This window comes from Alosa sapidissima, chromosome 20 (genome assembly GCF_018492685.1).
Source record: "Alosa sapidissima isolate fAloSap1 chromosome 20, fAloSap1.pri, whole genome shotgun sequence".
NCBI lineage: Eukaryota > Metazoa > Chordata > Actinopteri > Clupeiformes > Clupeidae > Alosa > Alosa sapidissima.
The window spans coordinates 16,636,070-16,658,656 of NC_055976.1; the positions used below are offsets into that span (position 1 = coordinate 16,636,070).

General features: G+C 45.1%; 1 pseudogene; it reads right to left on the minus strand.

Annotated features, from left to right (window-relative positions):
* Nucleotides 1-18,821: 18,821 nt before the first annotated feature.
* On the minus strand, nt 18,822-22,318 carry LOC121694995 (annotated as a pseudogene).
* Between the last annotated feature and the right edge of the window lie 269 nt (nt 22,319-22,587).

Genomic DNA, 22,587 nt, shown 5'->3' on the forward strand with positions numbered 1-22,587 from the left:
GTGTGTGTGTGTGTGTGTGTGTGTGTGTGTGTGTGCGTGTGTGTGTGTCATTTGCAGCTCATTATACAGTATGCATGATGCTATCTGCCTGCCTTCTGTCATGCTGCCGACCTCCTGGCATCTTATGGCAATGTATTCTAATTCAGACAACATTCAAACTGTGTGTGGGTGATGATGAAGATATCTGTGTGTGTGTGTGTGTGTGTGTGTGTGTGTGTGTGTGTGTGTGTTCGTGTGTACACATGTGTGTGTGTGAGAGAGAGGGGCTGTTAGAGAGATGGCTACAGGGGACATGGGAGATTAATGAATTCTTATTGGCTTGATGTGCTGGTGCACAGTGTTTCTCCCCAAACCTTGTATGAACCCTTTTCATACACCCCCATCCCTCAAACCTCCCCTCCTCTCCTCTCCTACCCCCTCCTCTCCTCTCCTCTCCCCTCCTCTCCTCTCCTACCCTCTCCTCTCCTCTCCTACCCTCTCCTCTCCTCTCCTCTCCTCTCCTTCTATCTCCCATCCTCTTCTTTCCTCCCCCCTTCTCTCCTCCCATCTCCTCTTTCTGTTGACTCAGTCAGTCTTTCTCTTGCTTTTTTTCTCACTATCCCTTTCTTTTTTCACCCTCTCTCTATCTTTCTTTCTTTCTTTCTTTCTTTCTTTCTTTTGTCAATGTTTCAGTGTTCTCTCTCTATATTTCTTTCTCTCTCTTTCTTTTTCTCTCTCTCCCTCTCTCTCTCTATCTTTCTTTCTCTCTCACTCTCTCCCTTGCTCTCTCTCTCCCTCCCTCTCTCTCTCATGCTGTGCTTCCTGACTACAGTATGTGTCTCTAAGGGGGCTTATGGATATGGCAGTGTGATGCGTCAGCCCGTCTCCATCTTACCTCATGTGTAGCTTTGCTGTTGCTCGACAGTTAAGTGCAGCCCCCTGTGTGGATCAAAGAGCCTGTCTTTAGTTGACATAATCACTTACACATACACACACACACACACACACACACACACACACACACACACACACCGAGAGAGAGAGAGAGCTCTCAGTCTGAGGATATCTCAGAAATTGTTTGGTTTTAAGTCCTTTTATATCTTAAATAATAAAATAAGATTATTTTTCTGGCTGATGCTACCAATGATTGAATTTAGATTAGACTTGGATGGAAACATGGCATGCATGGTTATGAGTTGGACATGGCTTTCAGTAAGGGTGCTACGTCACGATGGGCACTGATGAAACAACTACAAGGACAAACAAACAGTTGGCCGAGTTCAGTGAAAAAAACATTTCAGATCAGATTTATTTGAAAATAAGTCATCTCTCCCTCTACCCCCTCCCTCTCTATCACTCTTTCTCTCTCTCTCTCTCTCTCTCTCTCTCTCTCTCTCTCTCTCTCTCTCTCGGTCCTGTCTCTCTCACTAACTAGCACTCTTTCTCACTGAGTTTTTCCTCTTTCTTCTCTCTTGAATCAAAAGCTTTTGATAAGCCATATGGTGTGTGAGAGTGCGTGTGCGTGTGCGTGTTTGTGCGTGTGTGCGTGCGCGCTTGCGCGTGTGCGTGTTGGTGTGTATACGCTTGTGCGTGTGTATTTTCAGGAGATGCAAAATTGTTTTGGGGTCCGTCACGATCACGACGCCTCTGCTTTGAAAGAAACACAACTACTGGAGCCGGGGCTTTACCGAAGGCCTGATAAGCCATCTCAAATATGGCCTAATTACACAGGGAAGCCTACTGTAGCTCCTGCAGAGCTCTGTCTCCACAGCAGAATAAAATATGAGTGTTTGGAAATGGCCCCCTCAGGAATCTGCACAGCATGGGGGAAGGATGGGAGGGTATTACTGCAAAGGAGGAGAGGGAGGGAGAGGGTGAGAGACCAAATGGGAGAGACAGATAGAGGTGGAGAGAGAGAAAGAAGGGGGGAGGGGGAGAGAGAGAGACAGAGTTGGAGTTGAAAGGAGATGGAAAACATAAATAAATGAAAGAATGAGAGACATGAGTAAATATCAACAAATTACTGGGTATTCCTGATCAGATCTAGGAATGTGGGTGGTTGGCGAGTCCTTGGGCAGTTGCTTTCCAATAAATAACTAAATGGCTAAAAAATGAAGAATTTCATTTTCTTAAAAAAAAAAAACTGCAGTAGTTTCTTTATGTATTAATTTGTTTATGTTTTCACATAGAGAATGTGTTTACTGCGTGTAGTGTAGAGAGCACTTCCCTCATCCAACAACTATAATAGCAAGCAGCACACCACAATCAGACATCTAGACAAAAGCTCCTGTGGCCTGTCATTTACCCAGGGTCAAAAATGACCCATGTTTGACAACAGAGAAATTTTATGAATTTTCAGTGTTTCCTTAAAAAAGTCAAAGATTGTTTTTATGAATATTTGGTAACACTTTACTTTATAGGTTAGTTTATAACACATTCATAGCAGCTGTCATAAACTGCACATAAAGAATTCATGACTGTTTCATGAGACATGACTCAACATTCATACCAAACCTTTCATGAATGTGGAAGACAGAGCGACGACAACTTGTCATTGCCGTTTTTGTTGCAAACCTCTTACTGGATCACATCACATCTGAGTCAATGGGCTAGTCCAGTGCCAAAAAGACAGTGCCAAAAACAGAAGCGTTATGTCATAAACGTTTATGACTTGTTTATGACACGACACTCATGTCATAACACTCTTATGTCGACACTGTCAAGTAAAGTGTAACCGAATGATGAGTCATGTCTCATGAAACAGTCATGAATGCTTAATGTGCAGTTTATGCTATGAATGTGTTATGAACTCACCCGTGTTACCGAATATTTTAATAAAAGCTGTATCCCACCAGAGCCAGTCTACGGAGAGCCTGTTGACATTACGTAAACCCAATTGTACCGAATTTGGTTACAGTTTCACCAGAATTCCACTGGGGGCGATCACGGTAAGTGCAAAATGAATGGGGATCAATCGAGCTATACGACTAAATTTGTCTCTTTTACCTGATTGTCGTTGAATTGCATATTAAGAAAAAAAATCTCCCCTTTAAATACTTTTGGCCTGAAGTAATTAAATAAGAGTTTAAGTTAAAGCCTTGCTACAATATTGCTGCAGTAGAAAAGAACAGCAATGGCTAAGCAATTAAGGCTAAACTTGAATTTCCCCTGGGGATCAATAAAGTATCTATCTATCTATCTAAGCAGCAATGGTCAGGGATGGTATTGAAATATTGTTTTGTTCATCAGGAAAACTCAATCTCAATCAAGAACACTCTCAATTCGCCTTATTCACATGGCGGCCATTGGCGGCTAAAACAAGGCTACAGGGTACACAAACCATAGGATTGTTATGTTCTATGCATTCACCTGTAGGTGGCATTAATTATATAGTAACTTAAGAGTACCCTGTAGCCTCGTTTTGGTGTTTATTTGGTGCTTTACTTTGCTGTTTGCATCTTTTTGTACATTAAAAACCAATAGGTCGCGACCGTAAAAGGGGTGCTATCTCTATAGGTAGATATGAACAACGTATGACTTATGGCCTGAAAAAAGTTTTTTTTTTCACTTTAATCCCTGAAATCAACTAGGTTCTATTCCGTGTAAATTTGTCCATGAAGCAGGACATTCAGTCACGTTACTACCACGACAAATCTTTGCGTTGCCACTGCACTGCTGTCATGTTCATGTTGGCATGTTCAAACACTTGTAAATAGTAATTATTTGAGGTTTAATCTTACCTTTAATATTATTTATTCTATCCGAATGGGTGCGATGTAGGTATTAAATTTCATCTGAAGTGGTATTAAAAAGGTCTTAAAAAGTCTTAAATTTAGGTCTGACAATTCGGGGGGTACCCTGTAGTGAATGACGTCAATGACACATTTGAAGATAGATAGATAGATAGATAGATAGATAGATACTTTATTGATCCCCAGGGGAAATTCAAGGTCTCAGCAGCAGCATACATACAACACAAACACATTCTTTAACAGCAGAACGTAATTAAAGTATATAATATAAAAACACAACTAAGCAGTAAGGACAGTAGAAGATAAAGAATATGCTAAATATACTAAAATACAAATTATACTAACAGTTAATACAATATATAAAAATATACTAAAATACAAATTACAAAAATACAAATTATACTAACACTTAATCTAAATCAATTCTAAAAACAGTATCCACATAGTGGTGATTAATAAATCAGAGGCGCTTGCAATGACTGAGGCAGGGACTGAGCCTGTGATTCTCTGTGCATAGTAAAGTATGGTAAGGTGCTCTAAGGTGCTCTGTGTGAATAAGTGTCATGGTGGTAGTGCAATGGTGATAGTGGTCATGGTGATAGTGCAAATGAGTAAGTCAACAGTGCAACGATGCAGAAATAAAGTAAAGTAAAGTCTATATATCTATATATTTAACTATTTAAGAAAATGTATAAGTGTGGCCACAGTTCGGCTGTGGCATGGAGGGGGGGGGGGGGGTTATGCATATGTGCTGATGTGCTAATATAGCACGCAAACAGTGAGGCATAAAGACAGTGCAGTGGTACAAGTGGCTAGTGGACAGACAGTACCAAACATGAAGGGGATGAAGAGGCAGACAGACTATGCAGAGAAGTCTATCTCTCCTCTTCCCTTAAGTGAGGCATTGAACAGTTCAATGGCCCTGGGGACAAATGACTTTCTCAGTCTGTCAGTTGTGCAAGGCAGTGAGCGAAGTCTCCAGCTGATCAGGCTCTTCTGCTTAACAATAGTGCTGTGGAGTGGGTGACACTCATTGTCCAAGATGTTGATCAGTTTGTTCAGGGTCCTTTTGTCAGATAGTGAAGTGATGCACTCCAGTTCAGCTCCAACTACAGAGCCAGCTTTCCTTACCAGCCTGTCAATTCGCCCCACATCCTTCTTCCTTGTGCTTCCTCCCCAGCATACTACTGCATAGAAGAGGACGCTGGCAACAACAGACTGGTAGAACATCCTGAGGAGCTTACTGCACACATTGAAGGACCGCAGCCTCCTCAGGAAGTACAGCCTGCTCTGCCCTTTCTTGTAGAGTGCGTCAGTGTTGGCTGACCAGTCCAGTTTATTGTCCAGGTGGAGACCCAGATACTTGTAGGTGCTAACCACCTCCACATTGACCCCATCAATGTGGACTGGTAGCAGAGTGGGCTTAGACCTGCGGAAATCCACCACCATCTCCTTGGTCTTTGAAGTGTTAAGTTGAAGATGATTGAGTTTGCACCATTGCACAAAGTCCTCCACCAGGCTTCTGTACTCCTCCTCCTGCCCGTTCCTGATACATCCCACAATTGCAGTATCATCAGAAAACTTCTGCATGTGGCATGACTCAGTGTTGTAGCAGAAGTCAGATGTGTACAGGGTGAACAGGACTGGAGAGAGCACAGTTCCCTGTGGCGCTCCGGTGCTGCAGATCACAGTGTCAGAGAGACAGTTCTTCAGTCTGACGAACTGTGGTCGCTCGGTCAGGTAATCTGTAATCCATGTTACCAGGTGAGCGTCCACACCCATCTGCAAGAGCTTGTCTCCCAATCTGAGGGGCTGGATGGTGTTAAAAGCACTTGAGAAATCAAAGAACATGATTCTCACAGCACTTTTCCCCTTGTCCAGGTGGGAATGTGTCCTGTGTAGAAGATAAGTGATGGCATCGTCCACGCCCACTTTCTCCTGGTAAGCAAACTGTAACGGGTCTAGTGCATGGCGTACCTGGGGTCTGAGCATGCCTAAGACCAATCACTCCATTGTCTTCATCACATGTGATGTAAGAGCGACAGGTCTGTGGTCATTAAGCTCACTAGGGTGTGGCTTCTTAGGGACAGGGGTGAGACATGTCTTCCACAGTGTTGGAACTTGTCCAAGGCGTAGGCTCAAATTGAAGATGTGCTTCAGTGGCTCCCCCAGTTCAGCAGCACAGGCCTTGAGTAGCCTTGGGCACAGTCTGTCAGGCCCAGCTGCTTTATTGCTGCGCAAATTCTTAAATTGGACTGTCACTTGATCTTTTGTAATGGTGAGGGGTGTAAGGGGAGGGGAGGGGGAGGGGTGCATCTGGGATCTGTGTGTCTGATGGCTGTTGACTGAGATCGTTGTCACCTCATTGTTCATGATCGCCATGTGGGGGAGGGGTGCAAAATCCAGTGATGGTGGGGGTACGATAGCCTGTGATGATGGAGGTGAGTGTTGCGCTGGTATTGAGGGGGTGTGAGGGTGGGGGCTGGGGGATGGTGGACAGACCACCGCCATTGGAGCTGGAGCAGGGCAGTCAAACCTGTTGTAGACGTGGTTCAACTGGTTCGCCCTGTCCAGGTCCCCCTCCACAGAGCTGCTGTTCTTCTTCAGGCCAGTGATAACCTTCATGCAGTCCCATGTCTCCTTCAAGTTGTTTTCCTGCAGCTTCTGTTACACCTTCTTTCTGTAATCCTCCTTAGCTTCCTTGAGCTTGAATTTGAGTTCCCCTTGCACGCGCCTCAGCTCTGCCATGTCCCCCTCTCTGAACGCCATCTTTTTCCTGTTGAGAAGGGTCTTGACATTGCTGGTTATCCAAGGCTTGTTGTTGGGAAAGCAGCGTACAGTTCTGGTGGGAACAACAATGTCCATGCAGAAGTTCAGGTAGTCAGTTGTGCACTGTGTGACCTCCTCCAAGTCCTCTCCATTCTGTAACACACTCCAGTCAATGAAAGGCTTTTTAGAACAAATAAGTGACTTTAAAAAATATAATGCTCAGCAGTGTGTATTTTATTTGCCCCCCCTTTCAGTGCAACATTCAAATTACTAGACAAAAAAAATTATATCCCGAGAAAAGTGGATTTTGAGGGGTACAGCTCCATAGACCTCCATTCATTCTGCATGCACTCGCCAGCGACCGCCCTCATGTGGAACCAGAGAGGGAACTGCAACCAGTTCAGAAATCGGAAGTGAGATTGGAACTGAGAGTGGAAGTTCTCCCCTTATTAGACATTATCTGATGCCACTGTACAAATGTGGTCAAAGGGCCATGTTTAACCCATCAGTTATAAAAGGATTTACCCACCACAAACACAAAACATACATATACATACACAAAATACACACCTACATACATACAGTAGCACAGTAGCTGCTCATTTCTTTCCGAGGATCTAACTGCAACTCTGAAGCTGATCGACTGCTGATCCACATGACAACAAACCAATCAACAAGCAAACAAACAAACAAACAAGTAAATATCAATCTATCTATCTATCTATCTAGATCTAGATAGATAGATAGATAGATAGATAGATCAGAGAAAAGCTGTATAGATGTTTCAGATCACCAGAGGGACCTCTCTTGGACCCTCAACACCTCTTCTGTAGATCAAGAAGGCTCACCAGCGTTTCTTCTTCCTGAAGAGACTAAAGAAGGTCCACCTGTCTGTCTCTTCAGATCCTGGTGAACTTCTACCACTGCACCATTGAGAGCATCCTCACCAACTGTGTCACAGTGTGGTATGACAACTGCTCTGCCTCTGACCGTCAAGCACTTCAGAGAGTGGTGAAAACTGCCCAGCGCATCACCAGTTCCTTACTCCCCTCCATCGAAGACATCCAGGGCAAGCCATGCTTGCGTAAGGCATCATCAAAGACTATTATTACTCCAACCACAGACTGTTCTCCCCACTCCCCTCCAGTAAGCGACAGGTCTCTCTGCACCCGAACCAGCAGGTTCAAAAGAAGGCTTCTTCCCTGCAACTGTCACCCTACTGAACTCTAGTTCTGGTAAGATGCAAACTGCATTTTGTTGTCTTTGTACTGGTACTCTACACAATGATAATAAAGTTGAATCTATTCTAATCTAATCTAATCTAATCTAATTTTGTTAACCGAGAATTAAGGTAACTATCTGACATGCTGACAGATATCTATCAGACATTGAGCTTGCTTGCACAAACTATATCTGTTAGGGCTGTCAATCAATTAAAAAAATTAATGTAATTAATTACATACTCTGTGATTAATTAATCTAAATTAATCACATATATATTTTGCTGTGAAAGTATTTTTTAAATATTTAAATTCAAATGAATCATTGAATAATCAGCATTAGTGACATTAAAGTTCAAAAACTCTTTTATTATTATTTTCACTGTTCAAATAATGGCCATAATAATCTATGATATGACCTAATATGCTGAGAAAATAAATTCAACAGTGCTTCGGGAAGTTTTTTTTCACATACAAAGCATTTCAGGCCACAGATATAACCTAGGGGACACAATGAAAATAAATTAACACTCTCCTCAATGTCAACACTTATTTCTTTGCATTGATGTGCGACTATAGAGTTGATGAACTCCGGTGATATGCAAATTCCTTGCTGCAGACATTGCAGTGGACTTTATTTTCAACACTTTATTTTTATCAACACCATCAGCATCCATTTTTTAAAAGTAAATGTTCCAATCAATGATCCAGGCAGCACGTTTTCTTCTCTCTCCTTCATTTTACAGTCTAATTTTTACTGACTAGAATGGCTCGGGGTCAAAGGTCATACGGAATCGATTAATCTGCACTAATTTTTTTAATCAGTTATTTCTTCTCAAATTAATTAATCGAAATTAATCAGTTATTTTGACAGCCCTAATATCTGTATATACGTACTGTAGATTAAGTCACATTGTTGGGTTACACTTTACTTGAATCTACATAAGAGTGACATGACACTGTCATGAACGTGTCATAAACATTATAAACAAGTCATGAACGTTTATGACATAACACTTCTGTCACTTGCTACTGTCAAGTGTCATTTGGCTTTTGTCATGACAAGTTAGGGTTAGGGATAAGACAGTGTCATGTCACTCTTATGTAGATACCTTCAAGTAAAGTGTTATCCATTGTTGTGAGATCAATGTTCTCTGTGACAACTGAACCAACGCTCTTGGTATTTCTGACGCATCTGTCCAGCACAGTACAGCAGGAGCTGCACAAACCCTGTTTTCCTTGCACAAACAAGCGAGACCCACAGAAGTTTGAGTTTACCATGCCTTCCATCTGTTCCTCCCACTGTGCCACACAGTGCAGAGAGCCAGGGCCAAACGTGAACATTAACCACATGCTTTACGGCCAATTGACCAGCCCCTAATGGACACAGAGTTGGGTCCAGATTGGGACACGCAAAGAGAAAACTTGGAATTTGCGCCGACATCCTCTGTGGGTCATCTGGGGATGTCGTTGGGTAAATAATGTATGTTGTCCAGGCAGAAATACCGCTTTGGAGCAGACGGCAAATTGACCATCATCTGACAGACTTCCATGAAAAAGCCGTATTTGTGGGTGGCAATAAAAGTCTGGTATGGTCATCACAAGCTGGTCAGAGTTTCTACCAAAAGCCAAAATATATTTTTTACTAATATACAATCTCAAAATTGTTTTAGAAAATTGGTTTTCAACCTCACACTGCAAGTGCAGCTTTCAGAAAAATAACTACCATTCTATGAAATACATTTTCATATTATTTTACAGGTGTAACAGTTATACGTATAGTATACGGTACAATATTGTAAGAAACACAGTATAGAGATGGATGAAAGAATGGTAACTGAATATAGTTACAGTAATTTACTGTAAACTCTACTGATACATGAAATTGACTGTTACCCAAGGGATGCTCTAGAACAAAAACTAAACACAAACTGAATGTTCTAATGCTTTATTTTGTCTTCTTTGTATGACCTTTGTATCTTACTTTTTTGAGTTGCCTTTATGTTTACACAAAGACATTCTGCTATGTGGCCTTGTGCTATGGTTTATGTTTGTGTGTGTGTGTGTGTGTGTGTTTGTGTGTGTGTGTGTGTGTGTGTGTTGTGTGTGTGTGTTGTGTGTGTGTGAATGTGGTGTGTGTGTGTGCGTGTACTGTATGTGTGTGTGTGTGTGTGTGTGTTGTGTGTGTGTGAATGAGGTGTGTGTGTGTGTGTGTGTGTGTGTGTGTGTGTGTGTGTGTGTGTGGTGATTAATGGCGTGCTGCTAGACTGGAGCTGTGTGGAGATTAATTGGGCTCAGGACCTCATCTATGGTGTTAGAGGCTGCAGACAGAGAGAGAGAGGGAGAGAGAGAGGAGAGAGAGAGAGGGAGAGAGAAGGAGAGAGGGAGTCGGTACACAGCTAAAGGAAGAGTTGATTGTGTTTATAAGGGTGTCTGAGAGCTGACCTGTGTGTGTGTGTGTGTTTGGTAGGAAGTCTAGGGGTGTGTATGTGGGAGGGAGAGAGAGAGAAGGCTACAGCCATGAAAAGTACATACTAACTCAAATAATTGCTTATATACAAATGCTAAAAAAAAAACATTCATCCCTCTTTGGTTGGTTTCGAGGTGGCCTATCCATAATATCTGTCAATTACAGACGGGCAACAGCAAGAGGGACTAACTGACTGTGATGCTTCACTTTGGACAAAACAACAACACATTACGTTAATAGTGCTTTTCTGGACACTCAAAGTGCTTCACATTGAAGGAGGAACCTCACTAACCACCACCAATGTGCACTCACCACACATCTAGAACGCTCGCCACACATCAAGAACGCTCGCCACACATCGAGAACGCTCACCACATATCTAGAACGCTCACCACACATTGAGAACACTCACCACACATCAAGAATACTCACCACACATCTAAAACATTCACCACACATCAAGAAGGCTCACCACACGTCAAGAACACTCACCACACATCAAGAACGCTCACCACACATCGAGAATGCTCACCACACATCAAGAACGCTCACCACACATCAAGAACACTTACCACACAACAAGAATATGTTATATAACCATAACCATAAATGAGCTAAACTGTGTGTAAATCACTGCAGTCAGACATGTCCATCCTACTACGTAACTGAACTGACAACAAAACTATTTTATCAGTAGTATTGTATGGGACCACCTTGTTGGCTTAAAGGTATAACTTTAATGTAAAATGTGAATCAGGTTTATAGGCCAAGTATACAAGGAATTTGGTCTCTGCATTTATCCCATCCGTGAATTAGTGAACACAGTAAACACACACAGTAAATACACAGTGAGATGAAGCACACACTAACCCAGAGCAGTGAGCTGCCTTGTTACAGTGGCGCTCGGGGAGCAGTGAGGGGTTAGGTGCCATGCTCAAGGGTATTTCAGGTACCATATACTGTATAGGTACCATGACTGAACTGAGTTTGATAAAATCTAGATAAGAATCTGAAAAACTTACATTCAATTTATATTCAAATTATTTAAGATGCCACCAAGACACGCACAAAAGTTCTAATAATACTGTTTCACAATTTATTTAGTATATTAGAACTAATTTAACTTTGAATACAGACATGACCCACATAGTAGTCGTCCTCCTGATTGGCACTGGATGTGCAGGATGAGAATAACAAGTTCATCTGTAGAAGCGTTGTCCTCTCGGGAGATTTACCCGAAATATGTGCATGCTGATCCAATTGAATTGTGTCTTGACGTAAATAAGGCTAATTTTTGGAGTTTCATGTGTACCTGACTTCATACTGATGTTCAGATGTATGTTGAGATGATGATGAAGAATCCTCTCTACACAAATTGTGTGATTGGTCCTATGGCAAGCTGTATACAAAAGTAGCTACAAATGGTGCATAATCAAATTAGTAAGACTTGTTTACTTACTTGAGTGTGTTTGATGATAATGGCAAACAACCTCACATATTCACCGAACTGTAACCCCATAACTCAATCAAACTGACTATCGCATCACACTTCTTAACTCCATAACCCAGTCACACTGACTATCGGATCACACGTCTTAACTCCATAACCCAATCACACTGACTATCGGATCACACATCTTAACTACATAACCCACTCACACTGACTATCGGATCATACGTCTTAACTCCAATACTCAATCACACTGACTATCGGATCACACGTCTTAACTCCATAACCCAGTCACACTGATTATCGGATCACACGTCTTAACTCCATAACTCAATCACACTGACTATCGCATTGCACTTCTTTACTCCTTAACCTAATGACCTTAGACACACAATCAGAAATGTTGCACCATACCTAATCACACTGAACATCCAATTAGAAATGTTGCACCATACGTAATCACACTGAACATCCAATCAGAAATGTTGCACCATACCTAATCACACTGAACATCCAATCAGCTCTTTTGTTCCACCGCCCAGTCACCCTGAAAAGACAATAAAAAAGAAAGGATGAGCCTCCTTTTCACGAATACCTTTACCTACCCTTCCATGGCACTGCACTCATCCATTAGAGCTCTGTGAAAAGACTCATTTGCTTCCTCTGTTAGCAGCCACTGATTTCACTGTCTGGCTGTTTCTGAATCGGCTTTTGTTGGCTATAATGGGCTTGGCCATGCGGGCCTGTAGGCTTTTGTTGTGGACATTTTAGACTGAATTAAACTGGCAACGACCGGTGAACAAATGAGAAAGGAGCCCCTTAGTTTGGGTGACCTATAATTAACGCCCCACAGGAGCACAGGAAGTGGGTGGCAATGCAAAGGAAGTGAGTCAGACGCAGTGCTCTCAGGACTCCCACTGAGCCAAACAAATCAAAGTCTCCAGAATGGTTCTACCCTCCAGTGGTGCACATGTGTGTGTGTCTGCGGATCAGCCAGTCTCAGAACATTATTGGGTTTTCAGAACAGCACCGCCGTAAGAATGCACACTGGAAAGACAACACTAAAAATATGTTATACTCTATTTCAGCTGCCTCTGACTAGTGGTTACACTAGTGTAGTGGTTCTGTTCAGAATTGACTGAGATAAATGTTGATTGAGATAAATTTTATAATAGGCATCATTCTACATAATCAAAATAATCAAAAGTGAAATACTGTAGTTCTTCCTCTGCCTGGTGTGTGCAGGTGCTCTAAAGGCTAAGATTACACCAGACCCTCAGGTGGACAAAGGTGTGTGTTTGTGAGGACTTGAACAATAAGGATAAAAACCAATCAGGACGTTCTACCAGTCTGTTGTTGCCAGCGTCCTCTTCTATACAGGTATGCTGGGGAGGAGGCACAAAGAAGAAGGATGTGGGGCAAATTGACAGGCTGGTAAGGAAAGCTGGCTCTGTAGTGGGAGCTGAACTGGAGTGCATCACTTCAATATCTGACAAAAGGACCCTGAACAAACTGATCAACATTTTGGACAATGAGTGTCACCCACTCCACAGCACTATTGTTAAGCAGAAGAGCCTGATCAGCTGGAGACTTCGCTCACTGCCTTGCACAACAGACAGACTGAGGAAGTCATTTGTCCCCAGGGCCATTGAACTGTTCAATGCTTCACTTAAGGAAGAGGAGAGATAGACTTCTCTGCTTAGTCTGTCTGCCTCTTCACCCCCTCCATGTTTGGATACTGTCTGACTGTCCACTAGCCTCTTTTTACCACTGTCTTTCTGCCTCACTGTTTGCGTGCTATATTAGCACATTAGCACATATGCATAACCCCTCCCTCCATGCCACAGCCGAACTGTGGCCACACTTATACCTTTTCTTAAAATAGTTATATATATAGACATATAGATATATAGGGTGTGTTCGAAACGGGTAAAGTTGCTACCTTTTAAGATATCTAACTGGGGAGCAAGGCAGCAAGTGCGGTTCGAAACCGAAAAAACAAATTCTGCTGCCTTTTAAGATATCTTAGAATTCCCAAATAACGGTCATTTTTGAAGGCAGCATCGATGCACACTTCGTGCTGCCTCCTACCCATAATCCCTTGCGGCAACGTCTGAAACAGCTGTGAAAGGTAAACAAACATGGCGGATGACCTCGGTAATGGCTGCTGAATCTGTTTAAAATGTCATTTGTGTGATCTTATTTTGCTTAGATTTGCAGATTACAGATTAGAAATAAACAATTTACTATCTGATTATGCCATTGTTGTAACCATTAATAGCGTCTGGTCTGATATATCTGCCGGCCGTAAAACTAATTTATACCGTTAGCCTGCTAGCTTACGTAAGCTAATTTAGTTTAACGTCAGGCCTTTGCTAACGTCATACCGTAGTGTTAACCAAAGATTCTAGAGTGCTACGCTCATTTTTAAAAGATGCATTTAATCCAAATTCATGTCTAGTGAGACAGCTCTCTATGTAGGGAGGGAGGCAGTAGGCAGCTGTCTCCCGTTTGGAACACACCCATAGACTTATTCTTGCACTGTTGCACTGTTGGACTTACTCATTTGCACTATCACCATGACCACTATCACCGTGACACTCACTCACACAGAACACCTTACCTTACTATGCACAGAGAATCACAGGCTCAGTCCCTGCCTCAGTCATTGCAAGCGCCCCTTGATTGATTAATCACCACTATGTGGATACTGTTTTTAGAATTGATTTAGATTAAGTGTTAGTTAGTATAATTTGTATTTTAGTATATTTAGTATATTCTTTATCTTCTACTGTTCTTGCTTAGTTGTGTTTTTATATTATATACTTTTAATTACTTTTTTTGCTGTTAGTGAATCTATCTATCAATCTATCTATCTATCTATCTATCTATCTATCTAACAACACTCTGTTGACTTGAGTACTCTGCCAACATGATGTGCTCTTGGAGAACAAAGTGCACTGGCAGGATATCGAGGCATGTTGTGAATCCGCTAAATTGCCAGCTGAACTGATGTATTTTGTTCACTTGTGCCCATAATTCATTTATCTTGACAATTCCTAAAACTGCAACTCAACATGTAGAATAATAACAAAACAAACAATAACAATAACAGAACAATAACAAAACCTTACAATACACATTACAATAACATACAGTATATCACCTTAGTGATGGGACAAAGAGAACTCACGTTAGTGTGTGTGTGTGTGTCTGTGTGTGTGTGTGTGTGCGTGTGTGCGCGGTGTGTGCGTGTGTGTGTGTAGTGCAATTCTGAATAGGATCATTAATAAGGAATATCAGCAAATTCAGTGCACACAATTTGCTTTATTGCAAACAATTAACATAATGAAATATAAAGAAATTTAACAGACAAAATTGGTTACGAGATGGGAATTGAGGACAGGTTCATAAGAGATGGGAATTGAGGACAGGTTTGAAAACAGCTTTAGGTGTAGAACTGATTAGTATTTTTCTCTCCGCACAGCTTGACCTTCTGTAATGTTAGTGTCAGTCAGCCCTACTGCTTTGAAGCCGCTTTGAACCCAGTGTGAACTTTAAAAACACAAACAAAAACATCATACAAACAGTTTGAGATCAAAGGTTTCTCTTCTTCCATGGTTTCCTTTAGATCACAGCTATCCCCAAAACCTATGATGAGGCTACAGCACAGCTGTCCACCCTCCTCCGACTGGCTGAGGATGAGTTGTGTGGAGCTGGACCCAGCTCCCTCACACACTCACTCACTCAATCATCCACCCACTCACACACATATCCACACACACACTCACTCACTCACTCACTCACGTTAATGTAAATCAGGTTGCGTATACAAGGAAATTGGTCTCTGCATTTATCCCATCCGTGAATTAGCGAACACACAGTGAGGTGAAACACTAACCCGGAGCAGTGAGCTGCCTTGCTACAGTGGTGCTCGGGCACTTCAGCCGCCGTGGATGTGGGCATGGGAGAGCAGTGCTCAACCACTTCCCCCGCCCACATTTTTCCTACTGGTCGGGGATCGAACCGGCAACCCTTCGGTTACAAGTCCAAAGCCCCAACCAGTAGGCCACAGCTGCTCCTAGCTCACTCTCACTCACTCTCTCTCTCTCTCTCACTCTCACTCTCTCACTCTGTCTTATTCTGTCAGTTTGTTTATCTTAAAGAAGCCCTATGCAACAATTTGAGCAAAAATGACCTTAATTATGCAGGTAGAGAGTCGTTCTGATGGTTCTACAACACTTTTTGGGTCGTTTGGTGGGTGCTTCGTCTCCCCCTAGTGCTTCTCCGCGGAAAAAACGAATATGCAACTTTCTGGTCCCGGACCAAAGAAATCCGGATGTGACTCGGCGGAAGGCCTCGAAAATGTAGTCAGATTGTAGTTTCTAAGAAGACTGCAAAACGGACTCAGACTTGGCTTTGTTGCTGCTGAAATTGTAAGTAGCCTACCCTTGGGTGAACTTCGTTTTTGTAATGTGGTTTGATAGTCTCTTGAACAATGTGTTTGCTCGACCATTTTATTGTGAGCCCTGTATGTGTTTAGCTTGGTTTCTTGATGGCTAGCTCGCTAGCTAGTGGGGGTTTAGCGTAGCAGTCACTTGCTACCGAAGCTGCAGGGGGAGCTATGTCGTGAAAAATGCGAGCCAAAATCAGCCGAAAACCCAGAAACAGCGAAGGAATAACCAGACTTGCATAGGGCTTATTTAAGGAAGAGAATTCCAGCCAATATTTGATATATATGATACAGCCATAGCCATAGTGAGGCTATGAGCACAGTTGGGTTACAGAGGTCAGTAAAAGCAAACCCCTGTCCACTGTGCCCATTCCAGATCAGGGATATGGGGATGGAAAAGGTTTACCTTCCATAAGCGTGTGTGCTTCTTGCACATCAGATCCATGTCTGTAGCAGTGTTAGCTTTCAGTTCGATCACTGCGCTTCTATAGAGCCAGCGTTGCTTCTCAGCTGGAGATCCAGTTTTCCCAAGGAGTCGAAACCCATGGCGCAACCATACTTAGCACTTTGTTTTTGTGGTGATGGTGACAGAAGCAGTACGGTTCCTCCGGTACGGACGGAGTTTCTCTCCTGGCAGGTGTAGCACTGGGGAAGTGTCTGGGGGGAAAGTACGTCTCCCTGCCAGGCTGGCTAATTGGTTCACACAGGAAGTTGTCACACACCCCAGGAAGTAAACGTGGGAGGAGGAGGACGCTATGTTTCTGTTTCTGAAAAAGAGGAAGGATGAGATTGCCCAGAAAAATGCAAAAGGCCTGTTTTAATGTGTGTGTGTGTATGTGTGTATGTGTGCGTGTGTGTGTACAGTATGTGTCTGTGTGTGTGTGTGTATGTGTGTGTGTGTGTGTGTACAGTATGTGTTTGTGTGTGTGTGTGTGTGTGTGTGTGTGTGTGTGTGTGTGTGTGTGTGTGTATGTGTGTGTGTGTGTATGTGTGTGTGTGTGTGTGTATGTGTGTGCATGTGTGTGTGTGTGTGTACAGTGTGTGTGTGTGTGTGTGTGTGTGTGTGTGTGTGTGTTGCTGCCATGCTGTGCTAGTACTGTGGAGTTGAACTAGTCCTAGAGCTGTTAATGTGTGTGTCTGTGTGAGAGAGAGAAGAGAGAGAGAGAGAGAGATGTGCTTGTACTGTGATGTACTCATATGTGTTTGTATTTGGCAAAATACCCTAATGGGTTGTTCACTAGTTCGCCCTTCTATATGATTGCTTCAGCTAGACTAGAATGTATGGGAGAAGTGCGTGTTTGGCAAGGTAGCTGTCCGTGGTCCTGGAGTGCCTGGAGCGGACATCGCGATAGAGCGATGACCGCTTGCACCCCCCGTGTAAGGAGGAGTAAGGAGTAACAGGGCAGTTGGTGAAATGGAGGAGTAGGGGGAGGAGGGGGGATGATTTCGCGAACGTCGGAGCGTGTGACGTATGGAAAAGGAGGTCGGCTTAAATAGGCCTACCCTGCGGCGGCAGTGGGTGAGTTAATTGCTGTCAATCATCCCGAAGGCTCCTCCCGAACTTTGTTTAGAAAAACATTATTTCACTAGTTCGCCCTTCTATATGATTGCTTCAGCTAGACTAGAATGTATGGGAGAAGTGCGTGTTTGGCAAGGTAGCTGTCCGTGGTCCTGGAGTGCCTGGAGCGGACATCGCGATAGAGCGATGACCGCTTGCACCCCAAAAGATCACAGAGAAAGTCCGCTACCAACTACATAAGTGCTTGCTGAGCGAGTCGTAAATCCGCTAGATTGGAGCGGATGTAAGACTGGTAGGCATCCGAGGACCAACGGCCCAGTATTTTAATTTGTTGCTCCGATAAGCCGTTGAGCGCAGCTGTTGTGGCAGCTCCTATCCTGAAGGAGTGTGCGGAGTAGCGATCCGCGGGAAAACCAGATTTGACTAGAATGTTTTTTAAGAGTGTCTGGAATCTGTGGCGAGTGATGGGTAGCCCTTCGTCTGACACGAAGAGCGGGCTAGTAGACGAAGCTTGAGCTGACCGGTATGAGATGTAGTGAGATAGGTATTGGAAAGGCTGAAGATCTGAGGCGGAGTTAAAAATGAATATGGAGTGTCCTTTTCGGAACTGATCGGTTTTACTCTGTTTGATGGTAAATCGAATGGTGTCTTGGTCTAGCTGCTCTAGATCTGCGATGCACGGGTGGACATCGGGAATGAAGAGAGACGAAGGGCATGTAAACTCGCTACATCTCAGCAGCCCAAAAAAGGCCAGTATAAACATAACGGAGATGGTGAAATCGGAATGTGGTGATATGAACCCTTTGCGAAGGGTAGCGAGGCAGGTGGCGAGAATGCTTGAGGTAATGGGAAGGAGGGAGTCTTGGGGGACTGGCTGTTGCCTACGGATACCTTTGATTAACAAGCCTATCCTGGTGTCAGAGAAGGAAGGGCATTCGGAGCCGTGGAGGAGTTTGTAGACGAAATGAATGCCAGCTAGGTAGACTCTAATGGAAGAGACTTTGATCCTGAGTGAAGTGTGGGCGTAGGTGATAAATGATGATATGGTGACTGCATCGAAACTGGGAAATGGTAGTGAGTGCTTTGCATGGAACTGTTTGAAGCACCAGTAGGACTGCATGGTCCTGGGTGCGAGGGCTTGGAGGGCTAGGTCGGCCGTGATGGGCTGAAGATAGCTGAGGGGGTGGTTTATAGGAAGATGGTCTCCGAAAAGCTGGGGAGTGGAGTAGGGTACGGGTCCGCCTCTGGAGCCAAGCTTCTGAATCTCTGGAAATTAAGACGAGAAGGAGAGTCAGCCATTTCATTGTGGCAACCGGGGACGTGCGCGGCTCTTATAATGAACTGGTAGCTGGCTGCTATCCAGATTAGACGCCTAATAAGAGGGGAAAGCGCAGGCGATTTTGAGCGCGAGTTATTTATGACGTGCACTACGGCTTCGTTGTCGCTGTGGATTAGCACGCTCTTGGAGGTCCACTCCTTCCCCCAGGTAGGGCCGCAATGACTACGGGGTAGAGTTTGAACATGGCTGACGATTCGTTTTCCGTTATTAGCTCTCTGAACTCTAGTGGCCAAGGGGATGCAAACCAGCGCCCTTTGAAAAAGCCTCCGAAGCCTATTGAGGGGGCTGCATCTGTGTACAACTGGAGGTCTTCTGGAGATGATTGGCAGTCGTCGTAGAACATGCACAGACCATTCCATTCGTCTAAAAACATCCTCCAGAGTTTGAGATCGGCCAGGCACTGGGCATCTAGATATACTACGTCTTCGAGAGATGGGGTTGCTGAGGCGCAGTTTAGGAGATGCGAGATGAATGGGCGGCATGGCGAAATTGAGGTTGCCTAGAAGGGAGAGAACTTCTTGTTTGGTGTGAGATGGTGAGGTTATAAACTCGTTCAACAGTAAAGAGATTCTGTCTTTTTTCTCTTTAGGGAGAGATGAAGAGAATTCTTCGGTATCTAAAATGATGCCGAGGAATTCGAGTCTGGATAAGGGACCGCACGTCTTCTCTTCTGAGAGTGGGACTCCCAGTTTGTTGAATACGTCAATTAGCGTAGAAATGCCTAGGGCCGGTGGGTAGGAATGGGGGATAACTACTAGAAAGTCATCCAGAAGATGAACGAGAAATGGGAGCTTATAATTATTTAGGAGAATCCAGCACAGGGCTTCTGATAGCGTATCAAAAATTTTGGGACTGCTGCGGCAGCCGAAGGTGAGGCGAACTGCAAAATAGTATCTCCTATGCCATTTGACTCCAAAGAGGTGCCAGAATTCGAGATCAATGGGCATGACTTTGAAGGCTGAGGTGATGTCCGCTTTAGCTAGCCAGCAACGTCTACCTGCCTTTTTGATCAGAGCGATAGCGTCGTCGACGGAGTGGTAGTGCAGCGAGAACTCTTCTAGTGGAATCAGACTGTTAATGCTGGGAGTGGTACTATTGTGCGGAGCTGAGAGGTCGATGATAAGTCTCTTTTTCCCTGAGTATTTGCGCGTAGCTACGCCTATGGGGTTTATCCTGTAGACTGGGAATGGAGGCTTGGTGAACGGACCGATCATAAAACCAGATTCAACCTCTTTGCTTAGGAGTGAGGTGACTACCTCCGGATCTTTGACGGCAGATTGTAGGTTTTTACAAACGAAAGACTCTGTAGGTCTTGCTAAAACACCTGGATGGAACCCATGCGTCAACCCCAAAGTCAAATAGTTGCAACATTCCCTATTTGGATTGTACTGAAGTTCTGAATGGAGAGCAGAAACAATGATTGGAGTAGAGAGGTACTTTTTAAACTTTTTATTTATGTTCTTGAGTGCGGAACAGACTGACTTGGCATGGGCGCCTGCGCAGTAGCTGCAAACGTGGAGGTAACGGCAGGAGGATTGGCGACACTGAGCGAAGTAAAATTTTCGGCAGATTTCTCGACCTTTCCAGGAGCGCTCGTCCTCTTCCCTGGCTTCTCCTGCCGAAGCATCGGGGATGCGGGGAACATAGGATGAGGATTTAGGGGCTGTGGAGCTGGTGCTGGGGAGTTGATGGTCGGGGTTGACTAGTGGACACTCGGCCGCGCCGTGACTGGGGCTATTGCAGAGGGGACAAGATGGCTTAAGTCCTAGAAAAACACGGTTATGGAGCTCCATATCGAGCGCGCCCCAGTAGGGGTTTTGGTTCCAGAGGCCGACTCTGGCAGCGCATTTAGCTGAAAACAGCCGGTGATACGTGTAGAAATGAGCTCCCCCGTAGGATACGGCTAGACCGGCGATGATGGCCAGGTAGTCGTTCAGCTCTTTGCGTCGGCTGGGGAACGCAAAACAGATGACTTCCGTGTAGTTAGTAAAAGCTACGGTGAACTCGGGAAATGACAGGGTTTTTGATGCTGGGCCAGAATTTTTTTAGAGAAAAAACCAGTTCGCCGCAAACTAGATCCCGGTTATGAGAGGGAATAGGAAGGGAGGGAAGAATGGTAGAAAGGTATACGTCTGCACCTGACAAGATGAGGTTCCTGGTGGACGCTGTGACGGGTGGTGGTTCGAATGCTGCAGCGTGAGGAGGCGGTGGCAGGGCCTGTGCTGTGGCTAAAGAATAGTTTTGCAGCCGGAACGGGACGTCATGGTCCGAAGCACTCGCTGAGTGCTGATGATGACCCGCTGCTGCGGGCTGGTCTAGCGCGGAGCCGGGGAAGAAATGGGAAGGGAGAAAAGGGGGGAGGGAGGGAGCGGTCGCTGACGCGACCGGAAGTGGAGTAACCTGTGACAGGGTCGCGGGAAGTGGGACGGGGAGGGAGAGAGGGTCGCTATCGGCGCCGGCTGAGACCAGGTGCTCGCTAACTCGTAAGAGAGATGGGGAGCTAGCGAGGTGAATCTTCTAACTGACGCTTGGTGAGTTGAGGCGTGCAGTACAGACGTGACTCCCGGAATGGAAAGGGGAGGGGGAAAAGGGGGGAGGGAGGGAGCAGTCGTCGGAACGACTGGAGGTGGGGCAGCCCTGGACCGAGTCCTGGCTAGGGGAGGTGGATGGGGGAGGGAAAGAAGGGGTGGGGGGAGTAGCGACGCTGTCGCTACCGGGGCCGTCTGGAGAAGTGGGGTTGGACCCGGAAATACGGCGGAGATGCGGCGGGAAGAAAGTCGGCGGGAATGGGCCTGAGCCGCTGACGTGGCAGTGGCTGTGGCTGAAGCAGCGGAATGATACGCTCTGAAGCGTGTGGTGCAGGAAGGTTCTGTCGGCGTGCCCGGTTCGCGGGGTGGCTGGTGGTGTGTGCTTCGTCCAGCTGAATGGCCGGCGGAAGGAACCACGCCGGGATGCCAGAAAGAGCAGCCTGCTTCCTGGTCCGGGGAGGAAAACAAAGTGAGGTAGCGGGAGGGCGAAAGGACCGCAGGCGGAGGAGATGGAACTTCCTATCCGACTTACGGAACGCGATGCCGCGGGAATGGAGAGTGCTGCGGATGCGAGCCACTGTCCAGTGGGTAGGGTCATCGCCTTGCTGGCGCTGGGTCCTGGTGCTGCCGCGAGTTGAGGCTGCTGAGCGGGAAATACTGCCCCGCACGGGGGCAGGAGAGGAGCACCTTCTGCGACCCTGTGTCCTGGGTTCCCTACGCTGGCGGCGAGGGGAACGATAAGGATTATTTTCGCCCGGCGGAGGGCCCTGGGTGTCGGGTGTTGGCGGGACGAAGTTGTCCTCCAGATCGCTGGAAGAGGCGTGGATTTCCAGTTCCATGTTTTGTCTTTAGCAACGATACGCGGACTGGTTGATTTCGCGAACGTCGGAGCGTGTGACGTATGGAAAAGGAGGTCGGCTTAAATAGGCCTACCCTGCGGCGGCAGTGGGTGAGTTAATTGCTGTCAATCATCCCGAAGGCTCCTCCCGAACTTTGTTTAGAAAAACATCATTTTGTGTGTGTTGTGTGTGTGTGTGTGCGTGCGTGTGTGTGCGTGCGTGTGTGTGCTTGTGTGTGTGTGTGTGTGTGTGTGCGTGTGTTTGTGTGA